General features: G+C 36.9%; 1 long non-coding RNA gene across 10 annotated transcripts in view; it reads left to right on the plus strand.

Moving 5' to 3' along the window:
* Positions 1-23,191, plus strand: part of LOC110256021 (uncharacterized) — a 494,788-nt gene that overhangs the window by 411,276 nt on the left and 60,321 nt on the right. For all 10 annotated transcript variants that reach the window (XR_014825674.1, XR_014825659.1, XR_014825658.1 and 7 more), the window contains one exon: positions 5,667-5,845. This is a non-coding gene — a long non-coding RNA (uncharacterized LOC110256021). The remainder of the gene's footprint in view (positions 1-5,666; positions 5,846-23,191) is intronic.

Below are 23,191 nucleotides of genomic sequence, written 5' to 3' on the forward strand. Positions count from 1 at the left end.
ACTACCCAAAGCAATCTATAGATTCAATGCAATCCCTATCAAATTACCCATCACATTTTTCACAGAACTAGAACAAACCATCCAAAAATTTATATGGAACAGCAATTCTGAAGAACAAAAACCAAGCAGGAGGCATAACTCTCCCAGGCTCCAGGCAATATTACAAAGCCACAGTCACCAAGACAGTGTGGTACTGGTATGAAAACAGACATACAGACCAATGAGACAGAATAGAGAACCCAGAAATAAACCCACACACCTATGGTCAATTAATCTTTGACAAAGGAGGCAAGAACATAAAATTTCTTTTGAAGACAGTCTTTTCATCAAGTATTGCTGGGAAACCTGGACAGCTGCATGCAAATCAATGAAACTAGAACATAACCTCACACCATGCACAAAAATAAACTCAACGTGGCTTAAAGACTTAAATATAAGACAAGACGCCATCAAACTCCTAGAAAAGAACATAGGCAAAACATTCTCTGACATCAACCTTACAAATATTTTCTCAGGTCAGTCTCCCAAAACAACAGAAATGAAAGCAAAAATAAACCAATGGGACATAATCAAACTGACAAGCTTTTGCACAGCAAACACCAAAAAGAAAACAAAAAGACAACTTACAGAATAGGAGAAAATAGTTTCAAATGATGCGACTGACAAGGGCTTCATCTCTAGAATATGCAAACAATTTATACAACTTAACAGCAAAAAAACCAACAACCCAATTGAAAAATGGGCAAAAGACCTGAACAGACATTTCTTCAAGGAAGATGTACAGATGGCCAACAAGCATATGAAAAAATTGCTCAACATCACTGATTATTAGAGAAATGCAAATCAAAACTACCATGAGATACCACCTCACACCAGTCAGAATGGCCATCATTAAGAAGTCCACAAATAACAAGTGCTGGAGGGGGTGTGGAGAAAAGAGAACCCTCCTACACTGTTGTTGGGATTGTAGCCTGGTACAACCATTATGAAGAACAGTATGGAGGTACCTTAGATAACTATACATAGAACTACCATATGACCCAGAAATCCCACTCTTGGGTATATATCCAGACAAAACTTTCCTTAAAAAAGACACATGCACCCGCATGTTCATTGCAGCCCTATTCATAATAGCCAAGACATGGAAACAACCCAAATTTCCTTCAACAGATGATTGGATTAGGATGATGTGTTATATATACACAATGGAATACTATTCAGCCATAAAAAATAACAAAATAATGCCATTTGTAGCAATATGGATGGAACCAGAGACTCTCATACTGAGTGAAGTAAGTTAGAAAGAGAAATACAAATACCATATGATATCACTCATATCTGGAATCTAATATAAGGCACAACGGAACCTTTCCACAGAAAAGAAAGTCATGGACTTGGAGAATAGACTTGTGGTTGCCAAGGGGGAGGAAGTAGGGTGGATGGGGAGCTTGGGGTTAATAGATGCAAACTGTTGCCTTTGGAATGGATTAGCAATGAGATCCTGCTGTGTAGCACTGGGAATTATGTCTAGTCACTTATGATGGAGAGTGATAATGTGAGAAAATAGAATGTGTACATGTATGTGTAAGTGGGTCACCATGCTGTACAGTAGAAAATTGACAGAACAGTGTAAACCAGCTATAATGGAGAAAAATAAAAATCATTATACAAAAAAAATAAAGCAACATCTGCTAATTTTTCTTACCAATCTCATATCTGTATAATATTTTACATCCTCATAATTTTGGATCAATTTATAGATTCTCTGTACATGCCCATTTCTGGATCTGTATTACAATTTAAAGATTTTCATTTTGTAGTACATTTTGATATCTTCAATGGCAAGTGTCCCCACTCTTTGGTCTTCTCCATTATGTGTTTTTTCATGGCTCCCAGTGGTATCTTTTGGAAATGAAATTCATATCAATTTTCAATTTTGAAAAAACTTCATTGCAATTTTTATAGTCTGTATAGTATTTTAGATTAATTTGAGAGATAATTCATATCCTTACTTATTTTAGTCTTCTTATCTAGAAACCTGAGTGTCTCAGAAAATATTCACATTTTATTTCATAGTTTTCTTTATAGAGTTCCTGTACATTTCTTCCATAAGATGTAATTTTATTCCAGCTATTATGTATCTACATGAAACTCATAGATTTTCAAATTTGCTTACCTTTTTTAATTCTATCATCCTAATGTCTTTGAACAGTTATAGTTAATTTTTCTATATTTTATTTATCATTCAATAAATATTTCAATTTTTACTATGTTCCAAACTAGTCTTAGACATTCTTTCCATCATGTTAAATAAGAAGGTACATGGTGCTCACCCTTGGATAGATAATTATATCATTCTCAAATGATGGTTACATTTTCCTTTCCAATATTATTTTTCTTATTCATTTTCATTATTCTGTTGATTAAGATCTCCAATCTGATATTGAAAAACAGTAAGGATAAGCTTCATCTTTTATCTTACCTATAACATTTAAAAAAATATGTCTAATATTTAACATTAGGTGTGATGTTTGCTGCTAGAGTCTGATTTTTCAAAACTCTATCATGTTAAGGAATTTTCCTTCTGCATTCTGTTTATAAAAGGTTTACTACAGAGCTACCATAATCAAAACAGCATGGTACTAGCACAAAAACAAAAATATAGATCAGTGGAACAGGATAGAAAGCCTCAAAATAAGCCCAAGCACCTAAGGTCAATTAATCTATGACAAAGCTGGCAAAAATATACAGTAGGAGAAAGACAGTCTCTTCAATAAGTGGTGCTGGACAAACTGACAGCTACATGTAAAAGAATAAAATTAAAATATTCTCTCACACCATGCATAAAAATAAACCCAAAATGGATTAAGGACCTAAATGTAAGATCAGCTACTCTAAAAACTCCTAGAGAAAAACATGGGCATCATCTTTGACATCAATCACAGCAATATCTAGCAATATTCCAGAAGATTTGATCCACTCCTAGAGTAATGAAAATAAAAACAGGAATAAACCAATGGGACCTAATTAAACTTAACATCCTTTGCATACCAGAGGAAACCACACACACACACACACACACACACACACACACACACACTACAACCCACAGAATGGGATAAAATCTTTGCAAAAGAAGTAATTGACAAGGGATTAATCTCAAAAATATATAAACATGTCATTGAGCTTTATGTCAAAAAAAATCAAAAAATGGGCAGGAGAACTAAATAGACATTTTTACACAGAAGACAGACAGATGGCAAAAAAACACATGAAAATATGCTCAACTTCAGTAGTTGTTAGAGAAATGCAAGTCAAAACTGCAATGAGCTATCACCTCACACCAGTAAAAATAGCCATCTTTAATAAGACTACAAACAATAAATGCTGGAGAGGGTGTAGAGAAAAGGCAATCCTCCTACATTCCTGGTGGGAATGCAAATTGGTGCAACCACTGTGGAGGTTCTTTAAAAAATTAAATATAGAACTACCCTATCATCCAGCAATTCCACTCCTATGTATATATGTGGAGAAAACTATAATTTGAAAAGATACATACACCCCATAGTGTTCATTGCAGCACTACTTACAATAGCCAAGACATGTAAACAACCTAAATGCCCATCAACAGAGGATTGTATAAGGAAGATGTGGTATGCATATACAATGGAATATTATTCAGCCATAAAAAATATTGAATTATGTCATTTGCAGCAACATGTATGGACCTAGAGATTATATTGACTGAAGTCAGACAGAGAAAGACAAATTTCATATATCACTCATATATTGAATCTAATTTAAAGTGATACAAAATAACTTATTTATAAAACAGAAAGAAACTCACAAACTCACAGATTTCAAAACTAATCTTATGATTTCCATAGGTGAAACCACTGCGAGGAGGGAAAAATTCAGAGTATGGGAGTAACATATACCTACTATGAAATGATGACTAACAAGAACCTACTGTATAGGACAGGAAAATCTGCTCAGTAGTTTGTAATAACCTATATGGGAAGAAATAATGCATATATTTATATGTATGACTGATGCACTTTACGTACACCTGAAACTAATACACTCCAATAAATTTTTAAAAATAAAAGCTTTGTAATCACCAAAATGTTGAAATTCATTTCAGCCCATTTAATTGCTAATATAATTAACATGTTAAACCAGTCTTGAATTCCTAGAACAAGCCCCACTTGGTAATTTAAAATTGTTCTATTTTTATCTTGCTTGACAGAATCTAATAATGTTTTAGTTAGGATTCTTTTATCTATAGGAATAAAAAGATTGATATATAGGTTTCTCTTACTGTGGTCTTTTTGAGTTTTGATATTAAAATTATGCTAATATTAAAATTATGCTAATCTCAAAGTGAATGGGAAAGTTTCCCATTGCTGCTTATGTTTTTCTCTCTTTTATTTTTTATTTTTTTTGTCTTTTTGCCATTTCTTGGGCCACTCCCACGGCATATGGAGGTTCCCAGGCTAGGGGTCGAATTGGAGCCATAGCCGTCAGCCTACGCCAGAGCCACAGCAATGCGGGGTCCAAGCCACATCTGTGACCTACACCACAGCTCACAGCAATGCTGGATCCTTAACCCACTGAGCAGGGCCAGGGATTCAACCCGCAACCTCATGGTTCCTAGTCGGATTCGTTAACCACTGAGCCGTGACGGGAACTCCACTGTTTATGTTTTTAAGACACTTATTTAAGAATTTTTTTAAAAACAGGGTAATTTTCTTGCCTTTGAAAGTTTGAAAGAATTCACAGTCAAATTAGCCAGATTTTTTTCTTTAGTGAGTGACATCTCTTTGACACCTGTTCCATTTTATTTATGGTTACTAATTATTTAAGAACCAACTTGGGAATGTACTTTTCCCTTCAAAATCATCCATCTGTTTCAATAATTGTACTGGAGTAAAGCAGAATTTATTATTCATTTGTGAGTTGAAATATCTTCTGGACCTGTGATTTTTAATCATCCTTATCGTTCCTCTTTTATTTGTGTTTTCACTCTTTGGATCTATGTTAAATTTCTCAGAGTGCTACTTATTGGGGTTATGTTTTTCAGTGGTATAAATATACATTTTCAATGTCTATAATTCTTTGATCAATGATAGTTACTATAGAGAAGAAAACACCTGGGTTTAATTTTTCATGTTAAAAGTAAAAGCTAAGATGTAACTATCTGAAGATATGACAGAGAAAACAAGAGTGAAATAGGAAATTGTAAGAGGGTTATTTGAGGGAGTTGATCAGAAATAACCAGTTTGGGGATTAAATATAGACTCATTGTATCTGTGCAAAGATAGGATTTATTAGAGCATGTGTCTGGTAAATTATGTAGTTATTATGTAAGATCATAGACACTCATAGCATTCAGGAATTGGCTAAAAAATTCTTCCACTTTTCTCATTATATAAATGAATAAACTAAGCCACAAGGAGGTGAAGTGACTTACTCCGGGTTATGCCACTTGCATAAGGTGGTTCAGGACTACTCAATCCAATAGTTATTTGCACTATAACACTTTTTTTATTTTAAAAGAAAATATATAGATGTAGGTTAATAGGAAGAAATGCAAAGAGGCGGTTTTGTAAATGTTTTATAAATTTTGTTTTGAAACTATGCCAGACTCTGTCTTCATTTCCTAGCTGAAGAACTGGAGCCACGAGGGTATGAAAGAAGAGCAAGTCATGATCCACGTCAAGTCTGAAGCCTCTTCCTATTGATTGCCTTACCTGTCAGTAACTCAATAAGCAACATTACCTCTTTCAAGAATCAATGAACAGAAATGCTATGAGGAAACAAATTAAGAGAAATCTTCATTCCTGTAAGTATTCACAGGAAAGACTTTGTTGTTATTCTTTTATTTGTTAAAATAGGGAAAGTAAGAAGAATGATAATGTTCAATGTTTGCAAGAGTCCAGGTAAATTGAGGCCCATATATTATTGTAAAATAACAATCTTTGGAAAGATAAGTGTACCAACTAAGGAAAAACGCTATATGAATGAAGGTACTTATTGACCTAAATAAAAAGACCCAAAGCAACAGAATTAGAGGGGAAAGTCTAAGTAAATTGTGGTACACATGAGGATATTTTGTAGCTAATGAAAATATCCATTTCGTTAGGAATATAAGCATGAAACAACGCCCACTCTTCTGTGTCCTCACATCTCTACACTTGGCTCAGTCAGCTCCATAGACACTGAAATCAAGGTGAAGGCCAGGTAGACTCTTTTTTATGTTTTTTTTTTAATTGAGGTATAGTTGATGTCCAATATTATATAAGTTTCGGTTGTACAACATAGTGATTTATGATTTTTAAGGTTATATTCCATTTATATTTATTATAAAATATTGGCTATGTTCCTTGTGGTGTATAACCAGCTAGACTCTTACTTGGACACTGTGGAAAGACTGCTTCCAGGTTCATTTAAATTACTGACAGAATTCAGTATCTGCAGTTGTAGGCCTGAGGTTTTCATCTTCCTGCTGACTGTAGGTCAGGGTTTGCTGTCATCTCTAGAAGTTTCTTCCAGGTCCTTTCATGTGGCCCCTTCCATCTCAGCAGTGGAGAACCTCCCTTACATTGTTTCTCACTTTCTTTTTTGCTACCAACTAGAAAAAAACTTTGCTTTAATGAGGTTCATGTGATTAGGTGAGACCTACATGCTTAATCCCTCTACCTGAAGTTTAATGTCTGCAAAATCCCTCTTGCCACATAACCATGGAGATCAAACCAAGGGACAAACGCTGCCATGGGGTCAGCTTAGAAATCTACCTGCCATGCCATAGGTAGGGCTCACTCTCTAACTTCCTTTAGGTCTTTACTCAATTGTTAACTTTTCAGCAAATTTTTTCCTGGAATCTACCTAAAATTTCAACTTTTACTCTCACCCAAACTTCCACCTCCTTTGTCTTCTTCTTTAGTACTTACTATCTAATGTACAATGTATTTTACTTTTTTTGTATTGTTTGTTATCTGTCTCTTCCAGCACATGTTATCTCAGAGATCAGGAGCTTTGTGGTCCTTTGCTGTGGTTCTTACTCCTAGAATGGCTCATGGAACATAACAGATACTTAATAAACACACATTTAATGAGTAAATAAATGATAGAAACTTATATAGAGGGTATGATTACAATTATTTAAAATTTTGAATGCATGTAAAGATAATTAAAATAGTACTTTTAATATGGTTAGATTTTAATAACTTCAAAACCTATTTCCTAAACTTTGCACCACTCTTATATTGACATAACAAAGAGAAGGCCCCATAGAAGGAGCTGTTGTCTGGGGAATGGGAATTAGCCAAGTATGACATACCTCATGGGCAGACAGTTTTGAAGTAATGCTGAGGATTCAGCAGCTCATCATGTACAGAAAAACATGCTAGAAAGCACTGTGGTAAAGGAGAAAGAGCTTGGGAGATGGGATGGTGAAGACCTGGATTTGGGTTTCATTTCAAGTATTTGCTGGTTGTGTGACTTGAAAAGTCACTTAACCTCTCTGAACCTATTTCCTCACTACAGAAATGAGGGCAGTAACTACTTTCATCACTGGGCTGTCATGAGGATCATGTGAAATGCTAAGTATTACTTTATTTCATATCACCCAGCCTATTCACCCTGGTGATTGCCAGGAGAAAGTCTTCTCATGCTATATCAATTTCTCTTCTTCATCTAACTTGTGTGAGTTACAGAAAAGGACTTTCTTGATAGGGTAGGATGGTTTTCAATGAAAGGAATATCACCAAATTTAAAAAAATTAATAATTGTAACTAGCTTAAAATTAATCAAAAACAGAAATTCCTATGTAGATAACAAAATTTTTCTTTGTGCTTCAAAAGATCTCCTTGCATGCTCAAATTATTGGACCTTGAAATTGTTTCAATAATTGCATTCTATATAACAGGGGTTTGGATATCACATATTGGTCATTACCAGGTAGAATATTAAAATTTGAATCAGAAGTGGGAAAAATGTGTTTAAGTTCTGATTATAAGTTTCTCATTATTTGACCTTGAACTATTCATTTTACTTCTCCTGGCCTTCTGGTATATTCTGAGAATTCCTGCATGCATGAGCAAATGACTCTTCATGGAAAGATAAGTCCCATAGCAATAACAGTGATTCCATTTTAAGCATCTAGTATATTCCAGGTGCCATGCTATATTCTTTTTTTTATTATTGTTATTTCCCCCATACAATTTTTTTTCTACTGTACAGCATGGTGACCCACTTACACATACATGTATACATTCTTTTTTCTTACATTATCATGCTCCACTATAAGTGACTAGACATAGTTCTCAGTGCTACACAGCAGGATCTCATTGCTAATCCATTCCAAAAGCAATAGTTTGCATCTATTAACCCCAAGCACCCAATCCATTTCACTCTCTCCCCTCCCCCTCCCCCTTGGCAACCACAAGTCTATTCTCCAATTCCATGATTTTCTTTGTGTAAAGGTCCATTTGTGCCATATATTAGATTCCAGATATAGTGATATCATATGGTATTTGTCTTTCTCTTTCTGACTTACTTCACTCAGTATGAAAGTCTCTGGTTCCACACATATTGCTGCAAATGGCATTATTTTGTTCTTTTTATGGCTGAGTAGTATTCCATTGTGTATATATACCACATCTTCTTAATCCAATCATCTGTCAATGGACATTTGGGTTGTTTCCATGTCTTGGCTATTGTGAAAAGTGCTGCAATAAATGTGCAGATGCATGTGTCTTTTTTAAGGAGAGTTTTTCTTTACATATATTATCTAAAAAACTCAAAATGAGTTAATCAGCTGATAACATTGTATCCATTTTATGCACAAGAAAGCTGATGCTTAGAGAGATTAATAAATTCTTGAGAGTAGCACAACAAAATGCTAGAATTGATCTATTGCTATAATCTGTTAACATCATTTTGAGTTTGGATTATTCTTTTCAATACATTTACTTTCTGACCCAATTTTGTGTCAAGAGGATTTTGTTCACTATTCTCTGCCTTTATATAAGTCCTCAATTTTTAAAAAATTAACGAAAGTTTGTTTGTTCCTTGCTAAAACCCCAGTTTGTAGCACAACACCTGTTAGGTGGTAGGTGTTCAAAAAATCACTTTTGAATTAATGAACGAATAATGAATGAATGAATAAATAAATAATGTGTGGCTAAGACAAAGCCCTTTGTCATGTCTCCATTGACAAAGTAGTATTAGCTCTTTCATTTACAAATCCCCTAGACTTAGTTGTTAAAATGTCTTAATTTCTGTACTTTTATCTGCAATTATTAAAGGGAGACATTATGAAATATTTTGGTGTGGCCAGGCATAGTATATCTATGATTTTCCCCCAAATCTACCATTCTGATAATCTTATTTTACAAAAAGAAAAGCTTAAGATGTATCTCATATTTCACAAACACATTTGTTTTCTCATCTCCCTCTTCATAGAGTTCACAAATATTCAATTTTGTCATCTGACCCAGAAAACTACTTGGGATTGACATTAAGCACAATATATATACTTTTGTGGCACATTCCTTTGGGTGAGGCAAGATAGTATCTTCTATCCTAATTCTTAGATTTCCAGCAGATTTTTGAGACTACATTGGGGAAGTTCTCTTCACAATAGCAATAACCATTTATTGAAAAGTTGCATGCCTAAACACTGCACACACACACACACCTGGCCCATATTATCTAATTTAATTCCCCCAATATCTATGAAACAGGCATGCATATCTTAAGTTTACAAATAGGAAGCCCAGACTAAAAGAGCTAAATGTTTGCCCCCATCACCCATGTAATAAGTAGTAATCATGATTCAGAGCCAGGTCTTAAACTCCAATTGTTATTGGATTTAAGATTGTGATTTTAATGAATATATGTATTGCCTAGGATATAACTTTTCTAGGCCAGGAAACACATTTTAAAAATCCTAATATTTTCTTATGATAACTTCGCCTGTGTTTGGCTTCAATTTTCTTGTTTTATTTGGATTAGGCTAGGTTATACTGCAGTGACAATTATTTTAATGTTGCCCTTAGGTATCAAAATGGGTTTACATGATAGCAGTGATAGGAAGATCATGCTGGAAAGTCATGCATTGACAATTAACTAACTTTAAACTCAAAATGATACGTATCACTTCTGGTAACATGTCATAGACATGAACAAGCCAAACTTCAAGGGCTGGGAAATCATAACCTTTCATTTGTATCTGGAAGGAAAGAAGAAGCTCTCAGTGGATAGTGATAGTGTCTCCACAAATTCATGTATTTTCTGCCCTTTTTTAGAGCTGAAAATATTCTTTTTAACATATAGACAATACATGGATAGTGAAGTTCATTTTTCATTTAGAAATATACCATTATAGGGAGTTCCCATCGTGGCACAGCAGAAATGAATCCAACTAGGAACCATGAGGTTGCGGGTTCGACCCCTGACCTCGCTCAGTGGGTTGAGGATCCGGTGTTGCCGTGAGCTGTGGTGTAGGTCCCCTAGCCTGGGAACCTCCATATGCCGTGGGTGTGGCCCTCAAAAGACCAAAAAAAAAAAAAAAAGACAGAAAAAAATACCATTGTGTATTTTCACATAAAAATTATGCCATGAGTTCCACTAATTCCTTCTTAAATCTTGTCAAACTAAGTCTTTTTGGTGGTTCTTCACACTTACTATAAGAATCATGTCAATCTAATTATTATTTTCTGACCAGTTGGTCACCTTCATTGTTTTCCCATTTTATATATATCCTTTAAAACTCTGCATTCATTAGAGTTCTCTGTGCAGTTACATTGACCTCGTGAAACCATCCCCACTCTTCTTCAGCACTATGAAAACCTGCTGTTATAAAGTCATAATTTCAGTTTTGTGTGCCTGATGTTCCCATATATATATATATATATATATATTTTTTTTTTTGGAGATTAAAGGTGTTTTGAAAAGAAGGACATAAAATATTTATTCCTCCCCTACCTCTATTAACAAGCTATTGGAGATGTGCAAAATAAAGGAGATATTTTTTTTAAAGGAAGAAGCATTCAGGAAAGAGAAACCCAACACAGGGTAAAAGTGGTGAAGCGAAGTCATAAAATGACAGCTATGCGCAGATCTAGAGAGAAGGCAGTTCAGATAGCAGGAGGAGAATGGAAAATAGAAACTTGTGAGAAAGAAGCTCTCCTAGCAGTCTGTTAACATTTGACAAGTGAATATGTAATTGATCTGATGGAAAAAAACTAGGGATAGGTACATTGAAGACCACTCACATCAAAAGCAAACATAAAGACAAAGTAATCATTAACTCTAGGAAGAGTAATATGTTGTATAAAATGAAACTATACCTGTTATATTTGGCTATTCTTTACACAATGTTTTTATTTTTATTAAAGTATAGTTGATTTACAATGTTATGCCAATTTCTGCTGTACAACAAAGTAACTCAATCATATATATACATATATATATTATACATATATTATTTTTTATATTATTTTCCCTCATGGTCTATCCCAGGAGACTGGATAGAGTTCCTTGTGCTATAGACTGAGACCTTATTGTTTATCCATTCTAAATGTAATAATTTGCATCTACTAACTACAAACTCCCAGTTCCTCCCACTCCCTTCCCCAACCCCCTTGGCAACCACAATTCTGTTCTCTATGTCTGTGAATCTGTTTCTGTTTTGTACATAGGTTGATGTGTGACATGTTTTAGATTCCACATATCAGTGATATCATATCAGTGATATCATAACCCTAAGGTATTTGTCCTATTCCTTCTGACTGACTTAGTAAGAGAATCTCTAGGTGCAACCATGTTGTTGCAAATGGCATTATTTTATTCTTTTTTATGACTGAGTAGTATTCCATTGTATATGTGTACCACATCTTAATCCATTCATCCACTGAGTGAGACCAGGGTGGAAACCACATAATCCATTCATCTGTCAATGGACATTTAGGTTGTTTCCATGTCTTGGCTACTATGAATAGTGCTGCTATGAACATAGGGGTGAATGTATCTTTTTGACTTATAGTTTTGCCTGGATATATGCCCAGGAGTGGGATTGCTGGATCATATGGGCATATATCCAGGCAGAACTATAATTCATATAGTTCTACTTTTAGTTTTTGATGAGCCTCCATACTGTTTTCCAAATTGGTTGTACCAATTTACATTCCCACTAAATCTTTTCTCCACACCCTCTCCAGCATTTGTTATTTGTGGACTTATTAATTATAACCATTATGAACAGTATGAGATAGTACTTCATTGTAGTTTTGATTTACATTTCTCTAATAATTAGTGATGTTGAGTATCTTTTCACATGCCTACTGGCCATCTTGCTGTCTTCTTTGGAGAAATGTCTATTTAAGTCTTCTGCCCATTTTTCAATAGGGTTGTTTTTCTTACTGTTGCTGACTTGTATGAGTTGTTTATATATTTTGGACATTAAGCCCCTGTCAGTTGCATCATTTGCAACTATTTTTCCCATTCCATAGGTTGTCTTTTTTTTAATGTTTTCTTTGCTACACAAAATCATGTCAATTTGATTAGGTCCCATTTGTTTATTTATTTATTTTTATTTCTACTGCCCTGGGAGACTGACCTAAGAAAACATTTGTGTGGTTTACGTCAGAGAATGTTTTGCTTTTGTTCTCTTCTAGGAATTTTATGATGTCATGTATTATGCTTAAGTCTTTAAGCCATTTTGAGTTTATTTTTGTGTGTAGTGTGAGGGTGGGTTCTAGTTTTATTGATTTACATGCACCTGTTCAGGTTTCCCAGCACCACTTGCTTTGAAGAGATTATCTTTTTTCCCATTTTATATTCTTCCCTTCTTTGTCAAAGATTAATTGATTGTAGGGTTTTTCTCTGGGTTCTCTATTTTGTTCCATTTATCCATATGTCTGTTTTTGAACAAATACTATACTGTTTTGATTACTGTAGCTTTGTAATATTGTCTGGAGTCTGGGAGAGTTGTACCTTTTGCTCCCTCCCCCACGAGGATTGCTTTGGCAATTCAGGGTCTTTTGCCGTTCCATGTACATTTTTGGATTATTTGTTCTAGTTCTGTGAAAAATGTCATGGGTAATTTGATAAGAATCACATTAAATCTGTAGATTGCTTTGGGTAGTATGGCCATTTTAACAATATTAATTCTTCTAATCCAGGGGCATGGGATATCTTTCAATTTCTTTGAATCCTTTGTAACTTCCTTTATTAATATTTTATAGTTCTCAGCATGTAAGTCTTTCACCTTCTTGGTCAGGTTTTTTTTCTTAGTCTTTTTTGTTGTTGTTTGATTTTAAAAGGTATTTTTCTAATATTTCATTATTAGTGTATAGAAATGCAACTAATTTCTGAATTTTAATCTTGAATCTTGCTACTTTGCTGAATTTGTTTATCAATTTGAATAGTCTTTTTGTGGAGTCCTTAGGATTTTCTATATAGAGCATCATATCAGATGCATACAGTAACAATTTTTTTTTTGGGTATTTTCAGGGCCACACCTGCAGCACATGGAAGTTCCCAGGCTAGGAGTCCAACTGGAGCTGTAGCTGCTGGCCTATGCCACAGCCACAACAACTCAGGATCCAAGCCACACCTGCAACCTACACCATAGCAATGCTGGATCCTTAACCCACTGAGTGAGGCCAGGGATCAAACCCACTACCATGTGGTTCCTACTCGGATTTGTTTCTGCTGTGCCATGACGGGAACTCCCATACAGTGACAGTTTTACCTCTTCTCTCCCAATTTGGATACTTTTTATTTTTCTTTTTTGAGTCTGATTGCTATGGCTAGGACTTCTAATAATATATTGATAGAAGTGCTGAGAATGGGAATCCTTGTCTTGTTTCAGATTTTAGCAAGAAGGCTTTCAGCTTTTCTCCATTGAGTATTATATTGGCTGTGGGTTTATCATAAATGGCTTTTATTATGTTGAGATATGTTCCTTCTATACCCACTTTGATAAGAATTTTTATCATGAATGAATAAAAACTCTTGAAACTTGGACTCATGAAAGCATTTGAATTTTGACAGATGCTTTTTCTGCATCTCTTGAGATGATCATGTGGTTTTAGACTTTTCCTTTGTTAATGTGGTATAGTCCATTGATTGATATGCATATGTTGAGCCATTCTTGTTAACTTGGGATGAATCCTACTTGGTCATGGTGCATGATCTTTTTTATGTGTTGTTGAATTTGATTGACTAAAATTTTGCTGAGAATTTTTGCATCTACATTCATCAAAGATATTGGCCTATAATTTTATTTTTGGTAGTATCTTTAGTATTATGGTGATGGTGGCTTCATAGAATGTCTTTGGGAATGTTCTTCAGTATTTTGGAAGAGTTTAAGAAGGATGGATATAAGGTCTTCTTTGTATGTTTGGTAGAATTCACCTGTGAAGAAATCTGGTCCCGGACTTTCGTTTGTAGGAAGTTTTATTTGTGTGTGTGTGTGTGTGTGTGTTATGGGTGGATGTACCCATAGAAAATGGAAGTTCTCAGGCTAGGGGTCTAACTGGAGCTGCAGCTGCCAGCCTAAGCCACAACTACAGCAATGCAGGATCCAAGATCTATCTGCAACCTACACTGCAGCTCATGGCAATGGTGGATCCTTAATCCACTGAGTGAGGCCAGGGATTGAAACAGCATCCTCATGGATGCTAGTTGGGTTAATTACCACTGAGCAATAACAGAAACTCCTGTGAGTTTTTTTTTAATTACATATTCAATAATTAAATTAAATTTATTCAGTTTTGATGGGCTGCATGTTTCTAGAAAGTTGTCCATTTCTTATAAATTATCAAATTTGTTGGCATATAATTATTTATAGTATCCTCTTATGGTTCTTTGTATTTTTGCCATATCTGTTGAGATTTCTTCTTTTTCATTTCTTATTTTGTTTGTTTGGGTTCTCACTCTTTTCTTCTTGGTGAGCCTGGCCAAAGGTTTGTCAATTTTGTTTAGTTTTGTGCCTTAGTACGTGATTGTTCCATATGCACTTGAAAAGAATATATATTCTGGGTTTCTTTTTAAATGTAATGTCCTGAAAAATTCAATTAAATCTAACTGTTCTATTGTGTAATTTAGGATCTCTGTTGCCTTTTTGATTTTCTGTATAGATCAGTCCCATTAATGTGAGTGGTGTGTTAAAGTTTCCTACTATTATTGTATTCCCATCAATTTCTCCTTTTAAATCTGTTAGTATTTATTGTATGTGTTTGGGTACTACTATATTAGGGACATATATATTGATGAGTGTAATATCCTCTTCTTGAATTGATCCTTTTATCATTAATTAGTGTCCCTCTTTATTTTTCTTTATGGCCTTTGTTTTAAAGTCTATTTTGTCTTATATGAGTATTGTGACTCCCACTTTCTTGTCATTTCCATTTATATGAAATATTTTTTCCCATTCCCTCACTCTCAATCTATATGTGTCCTTTGTCCTAAGGGTTGTCTCTTATGGCAGCATATTGTAGGCTCTTATTTTTTAATCCAGTCTGCCACTCTGTGTCTTGTGATTGGAGCATTCAATTCATTGACATTTATGATAATTATTGATAACTATGTATTAAACCTTGTTTTCCAGTTGATTCTCTATTTCTGCTTTCTTTTTCTTTTTGTAGTTTGATGATTTCCTTTTACTTTATGCTTCTATCTTCTTCTTTTTGGTTTTTGTGAATTATGGTTTGTTTTCAATTTGTGGTTGCCCTATTTTTCAAGTATTAACCCCTTCCTGTATCTGCTTGTTTTAGACTGATAGTCATAGAGGCTCAAACACCTAGAAAAAATAATCTAGGTTTTCTTACTCGCCTTCACCATATATTTTATGATTTTAAAGTCCTTTTCTACTTCTTCATGTTCATCCTTTTGCTGTTCTTTGTGTTCATCATTGCTTTCACAAATAGATTTTTCTCATTTTGATCTGTGTACTGGCTTATTTAAACGATTACTTTCCAAATGTTATTTCCTCCATCCTATATCTTCTTACTTCTTTCTTATTTAGAGGAAACCTTTAAATATTTCTTTTAGAACAGGTTTACTATTGCTGTATGCTTTTAATTTTTGCTTGTATGAGAAATTATTTATTTCTCTTTCTATTCTAAATGATAATCTTGCTGGGTAAAGAATTTTAGTTGGCAAATTTTTCCCTTTTAGGACTTTGAATATATCTTATATATATACAGGCCACTATCTTCTGGCCTGTAGTGTTTCTGTAGAGAAATCAGCTGATAGACTTATGGGGAATTCCCTTGTAATTAACTCTTTTTCTCTTGCTGCCTTTAGTATCCTGTCCTTATCTTTATAACTTCTGCCATTTTTTTGTCTTTTTTTTTTTTTTGCCATTTCTTGGGCTGCTTCCACAGCATATGGAGGTTCCCAGGCTAGGGGTCCAGTCGGAGCTGTAGCCACTGGCCTATGCCAGAGCCACAGCAATGCAGGGATCTTATCTGCATCTGCAACCTACACCACAGCTCATGGCAACACCAGATCCCTAACCCACTGAGTAAGGCCAGGGATCAGACCCACAACCTCATGGTTCCTAGTTGGATTTGTTAACCACTGAGCCACAACGGGAACTCCACTTTTGCCATTTTTATTGTAATATGTCCTGGTGTAAGTCTGTTTGGGTTCATCTTGTTTGGGACTCTCTGTGCCTCCTATATCTAGATATCTGTTTCCTTATTTAGATTTGTAAAGTTTTCAGCCATAATTTCTTCAAATATTTTTTCAATCTCCATATCTCTTTCTCTTCTTTCCAGGATCCCTATTATGTGTAGGTTGGCGTGGTTTATATTATTCCACAAATCTCTTATTTTCCTTTCATTTTTTGTATTTGGTTTTCTGTCTACTGTCCTGATTGTGTGATTTCCATTATTCTATCTTCCAAGTCACTTATTCATTATTTTACATTATTCATTCTGCCTTTAAATTCCTTTAGCTCAGCTTTTGCCTCATCAAATGAATTTTCTTTCTTTCTTTCTTTCTTTTATGGCTGCACCCATAGCATATGAAAGTTCCCAGGCAAGGGATTGAATCTGAGCTGCAGCTTTGACCTAAGCCACAGCTGTGATAATACTGGATCCGTTAATCTACTAGGCTAAGTCAGGGATCAAACTATGCCTCCACAGCAACCAAAGCCCCTCCAGTTATATTCTTAGCCTACTGCACCACAGTGAGACCTCCTCAGCAAATGAATTTTCTAGTTTTTCTTGGATTTTCCCTAGTTTCCAGTTCCTTATTAAAGTAATCTGCATTACTTTTTTTTTTTTTTTTGTCTTTTGTCTTTTGTCTTTTTGTCTTTTTGTTGTTGTTGTTGTTGTTGTTGCTATCTCTTGGGCCGCTTCTGCGGCATATGGAGGTTCCCAGGCTAGGGGTTGAATCGGAGCTGTAGCCCCGGCCTACGCCAGAGCCACAGCAACGTGGGATCCGAGCCGAGTCTGCAACCTACACCACAGCTCACGGCAACGCCGGATCGTTAACCCACTGAGCAAGGGCAGGGACCGAACCCACGACCTCATGGTTCCTAGTCGGATTTGTTAACCACTGCACCACGACGGGAACTCCTTTTTTTTTTTTTTTTTTTTTTTTTTTTTTTGTCTTTTGTCTTTTTGTCTTTTTGTTGTTGTTGTTGCATTTTGCATTACTATTGATAACCATTCTTAAGTCCTTCAGTATTTTTATTACCTCCTTTTTAAACTTGGTTTCTGTTAGACTGTAGAAGTCTGTTTCCTTGTTTGCTTCTTCAGGGGAATCCTCCTGTTCTTTTAACTGGAAATGGTCCCTGTGCTTTTTCATTTTGTTTATATTTTTCTTACTCTTTGAGTTCAGGGAAAACAATTATCTAGTCTTGGAGGGCTATTTATATGCAAGAGTGTCCTGGGGTAGCTTGCTTATTATTTTCTGAGCGTGGAAGCTGCTTTTGATTTGGATGCCTGCTGTCTCTTTCCTCACTGTGTCCAGGCCATTATCCTCTTGATGGAGGTGTGCAGGTACATGGCCTGCACATGCTTCCAGGGATTTGAGGGCAATGGTGGTGCCTGAATGCAGCACCTGGTCACCAGGCCCTGGGCAGTGGTGCCAACCCATGGCAGGGGTGGTAGACTGCTCCTGTTGGAGTGCCCTTGGCAATGGCAGTGACCCTCAGGGATGATGGGGCAATTCCCAGGGTCCTTGGCAGTGGCAATAGTGGAGTGTGGGGGCAATGGGCAGTGCTTGGTTGCAGAACCCTCCATTGCATCAATTCCTGGGGTGAATAGGTCCTGTTCTTGGGACCCTAAGTGGTATCAGGCCAAACCCACCTCTGGAGTTGGAGATGGCTGTGATGGTTTGCACTTGCCCTCACAAGATGTGCCTTACTGTATAAGAGCCAGCATGTGTGCACTGATAAAGAAGTTCCACCACCTCCCTCCCTTCCCACGAGTCCTGTCTCCCACTTCCCAACAATGGCACCTTGTTTCTCTGGGTTGTCCAGACCTCCTCCTGTGCTCCCTCAGCTGAGGTGCACTGCTCCCTAGCCACCTCAGGCTGTTCCCACACAGCCAACACTAGTCCTCTCCCCAGGACTGATCTCTGAATCCAGAGCCTCAGTACCCAGTCCCTGCTCCAGTGTCTCAGGCTGTGGTGCTTCAGGCAGTAGTACCGATGGTCTGTGCAGTTCTCTCTCTGCTTTGCCTTCCTCAGATTGGCTGCTGTGCTCTTCTCTGAGGCTTCGTAGCTCCTCCTCCATCCCAGTGGCTCTCCCCATCAGTTAGGTTGCCTCCCAGGTTGTGGATTCCTTTCCTTTTTCACAGCTCCCTCTCAGGAATATTAGTCTCATCCTGATTCCTTTTTCCTTCTCTATCTCTTTTTTTCCTTTTGTTCTACCCAATTATGTAGATGTTTTCTTGCCCTTTTTGGCAGTCTGAGTTCTTCTGCTAGCATTCAATAGATATTCTTTGAGAACTATTCTACACATAGATGTGGGGTTTTTATTTTTTATGCATTTGTGGGAGAAGGTGAGCTCCATGTCCTACTCCTCTGCTATCTTAATCCCAGATCATCTATGATATTTAAATAATAACTTAAATACAGTTATTCATTAAACAGAGTTAGATAAGTTAGATATAGCTATGTTAACTTATTTTCAAATATTTCCCATCTTGCTTGTATTCTGCAATGAGACTTTGCCTCTCTCCCCATCAAGAAGTGGAATTGATTTCTCCTCCCCAAGAGGGTAGGCTTGCCCTGTTACTTACTTTGGCTAATACACTGAGATGGAAGCAAATGCTGAAACCTTGTGAGGCTGGACTTTATGAGATCATGTAGCTTCCATTTCCAAGCTTTTGGAATGCTTTCTCTTGGAATGCTGCCTTGAGACCACCAGGTTCTGAGGAAGCCCAAGTGAGGCATGTGGAGGCATGTGAGCCCAAGTAAGGAGCTCTCAGTGAAAGCCCAGCTAAGTACAGCTCCTGGCCAGTCCACCAGCTGAATATAGTTACACAAGTGAAGCCAGGTAAAACCAGCAGAACTCTCCAACTAATGCAAAAAAAAATGATAAATCATTATTCCCTTAAGTCACTAATTTTGGTGTGATTTGCTATCTCCAAATAGAGAGCAAAAACAGTATCTTTATTTGGCAGAAAGGAGAGGTGGAGTGATATAAAAGAGCTAAATCATCAACTAAAATACCAGGAAATTAAGAAATAATATCCTTTAAAGAGAAATCAAGAAGAAGAGCACTAGGAGTATATTGTGAGAGATGTGGAGATAGATGCCGAAAGAAACAATTCAAGTGTTTTAAGTTGTTGCCTGGGGCCAGACCATGGGGTGGACCAGGGGAATGCAATTTTTCACTATAGACCTCTTAGTAGTATTTGATTTTTAAATGTGAACATGAATTGCTTTGATAAAAATGAAATTTGTATATTTTTAAATTGTCCCTGGGATATATCATCATGTGAAGCTGGGGCACGCGAAAGCCTCAGGGCCTGGCAGCTGAATGAGGAGACAGCTCTAATTTGGTCAATTTCTGTCTGTGGACCATCCTGCCCCTAAAGGTATAACTTCCCTCCCAGGCCTCCCTTTTCAGTTTCGGTTCTGAGCAACCCATTCAAAATGAGGATGTATTTTAACATACAGGCAAAGGCTTACAAGTAACTTAGAAGAAGAAAACAGAAACAAACCAGGAGGCAGCAGTGAACTGTCCTTTCATCTCCAGCTAATTTCTGTCAAGGCCCCTGTCTTTTTAGAAGATTGAGAAAAAAAGCCCACAAGCCCTTCAACTACTAACACCTAAAGTCAAAGAATAATATTTTTAAATCACAGACTCTGAGAACCTCTAAATAGCCCCAACTCTGTGCCATCTGATTGCTAGAAAAATATGTGTCACTCCTGCATGCTCTTTGGGGTCCCTCTTTGTTGGTGGTTGTATCATCTTTTCATAAATCTTAAAGAACTTGGGGTTCCTCCAGTAAAATACAAGTAGAAAGAGCTTTAGAAAATCTGCTTATTTGTACTTCCTCCATCCTTCCCTTTAGAATTCTTAATGCCATTCTTTGGCCTATTAAACGTGTTTGTTCAAGCCAGCCTTTATTTCTTAGAGCAACATAGTCTGTGACTTTGCCTACACAATTCTGACAACTCGACAGCTTGGTTGGTTCATGCTTTAAAAAAAATCAAAGCAGCTGTTTGGCAAAGTGTCTTGAATGCTTTTTTTTTTTTTTTCTCATTTTTCAGCAAGCTGTTGTGGAATTATACCACTTCAACCCAATGGTCTCTCATTCCCCCAGATATCTCTCCTCTTTAACTGGCTTTCCTTTTTCTGTCCTATCCTTGCCCCAGCCCACAGCTTAACTTACCTTCAAAGAAAGCACCACAGGATTATGTTTTCTGGTTGAGCGAGTCCAATAATGAAGGTATTCTTGGGGAATGGATCACAGAATATTTGTATGGTCAGTTTCTATGCAAAAATGTTAAAATGGAAGAGCCGAGTGAAGCCCCTGCTGCTGCCTTCTCCATCCCTGCCAGTGTTAGTTACTGGGTCTAACACTAGCCAGTCTAGCCTCATCTCAGGTTGTGTCAGGCCCACCATCTCTAGGACTTGAAGTTGAATCTCATGTTCATAGACTGCTCTCTAACCTGCCAGGTACAACAACAACCAGAATAAATGCCAATTGCTGAGCATCTGCTATGGGTATAACATTAGACTGGCTACTTATTGCTAATCCTTTCACCAGTCCTGAATGTTAGGTATGCTTATGCCCATTTTACAGAGAAGCTTACTTGCTGGCCCAAGGACATATAACCAGCCACATATGGGGCAGTTTATCTTATGTATCTTTCTGACCACAAAACCTCAATCTTCTCTGTCACATTGCTCTGGATATTACTAGCCTTCTGGGCCCTACATACACATAATATTGTGTTGACTTAGAATAGGTCCAAAATAGCTTAGTTCTATCTTACATTGAATTTCTCTTTCTAAAGGAATGAGTTTCTCAACACCTCTCTCTTTCTAATGAATTAAGGCCCCTTGATGGTGACATTTGTCTGTATTTGGCCCATCCATTTAACTCTGTTCCTTGAACCCCTGGCAGTTTTGGAAGAGGCCAATCTAGATAATAGCCAGTTCCTTCAGCCCTGGTCTTGTCTGTCTCCCCTCCTGGCTACCTAAGAACTTTACCCTTAAAATACAAACATCTAAAAAAAAGGATGGATATTATATTCATTACTCATGCATGTCATCATGTCCTAAACACTGCACTGTCCTGTGCAGGGGACAAAAATCAAGCACAGATCCTGGCCTTGAGGAGCTACTGTCTGTTAGAGGCAGTTAAGAATTACAGATTTAAACCACTAGTGATAGTATTTGTAATTGGAAGCACCTATGTAGCTCTTACATGTGAAGGGCACTTTAAGAAGTTGTTTCTTCATCCTCACAATAGTTTGGTGACATAGATTCTATTGTTATTCTGTTGTACAAACAATGAAACTGTAACACATAGGTAAGATTATGAACCCAGGCAGTTTGGCTTTGGATCTGAGCTCTTAAGCACTACTGGGTTTAGTGAAGATGCTGCATGGGTTGCAGAAGAATCCAGATCACAGGAACTGAGAGGAAAGAGAAATACCCCTTGGCTACATAAAGTTCATAAGTCTCCCTGTAGGAGGCAGCCCTGAAGGATGTGTAATATCAGGCCATGAGGGATGAGTATGTAGGCTGGGAATTTCAGAGGGAGAGAATAGCAATCAGCTGGTTGTTCAAAGGGTCTTGTTGCTAAAGCCTCAACCTGCCTCCTGTCTAGGTTGTGACATGAGTCCTCAGCCTAGCACTGAAGGCCTGGCGGTGTGCATGACTGGGTCGTCCTTTTGTCCATCGGTCTAAATATGTCTTTGGAAAAATGCCTTTATCCCCCTTTAGCATGACTCCTGATTTCATCTTCTGATTTATGACTATCTCTGGGATGTAGAGTCCTCCCTGTAAGGATGTCAGAATAAAAGGTCCTTGAGTGAGAATTTGACCTAGGCAGGGGAGCAGATAACAGCTATCTCTGATGAGTGAATTCACTGCCCAGCCTAGGGAAATACTTTCAGTGTTGCTTCACCCCAATGGGGACAGATGGTAACAGGCTCTTTAACCTCTGTGCATTTCCCAAATGTGACATGTCTGCTCATCTTGTTGATGACTGAACTGAGAGGGTAGGGGAGAAGCCTGAGAATGGAATCCTTAATGCCCTGCACCCTTTGTCAGGTCCCATCTGCACCAAGAAAATGGCCACAGTAATGATGAATGTGTGGCCTGTCTCCCCCTGAGGGTGTGACTCAGAGAGAAACTTGGGGTGAATGTAATCCCCACACCACATAGCAGTGCCTTTGACCACAGCAGAAATTGCTGCAGAGGCTTCTAGGTTTTCTTAATCCTAATTTTAAATCCTTTTCAAATACAAATTTATTGACCATTTAGCATCATTTTGACTGAACTTTTTATTCACATCATCTGATTCCTCCTCTCCAGATGGGTCCTCATGGGTGGCCTTCCCAGCTAATTGGAGCCATCATGGTTTCTTGTTGTTTTGGGGTTTTGCTGAGTTATTTGCCTGCTTCTGCCATTGAAAATGTACCTCTCTCTTCTCTTTCTGAAGGCTGAACTCCAGCCTCACTGTTTATATTCATTGGA

This window comes from Sus scrofa, chromosome 1 (genome assembly GCF_054392235.1).
Source record: "Sus scrofa isolate SSC_HxYL_T2T_F1_AM1 chromosome 1, Sscrofa_HxYL_maternal_Yorkshire_Landrace_v2.0, whole genome shotgun sequence".
NCBI lineage: Eukaryota > Metazoa > Chordata > Mammalia > Artiodactyla > Suidae > Sus > Sus scrofa.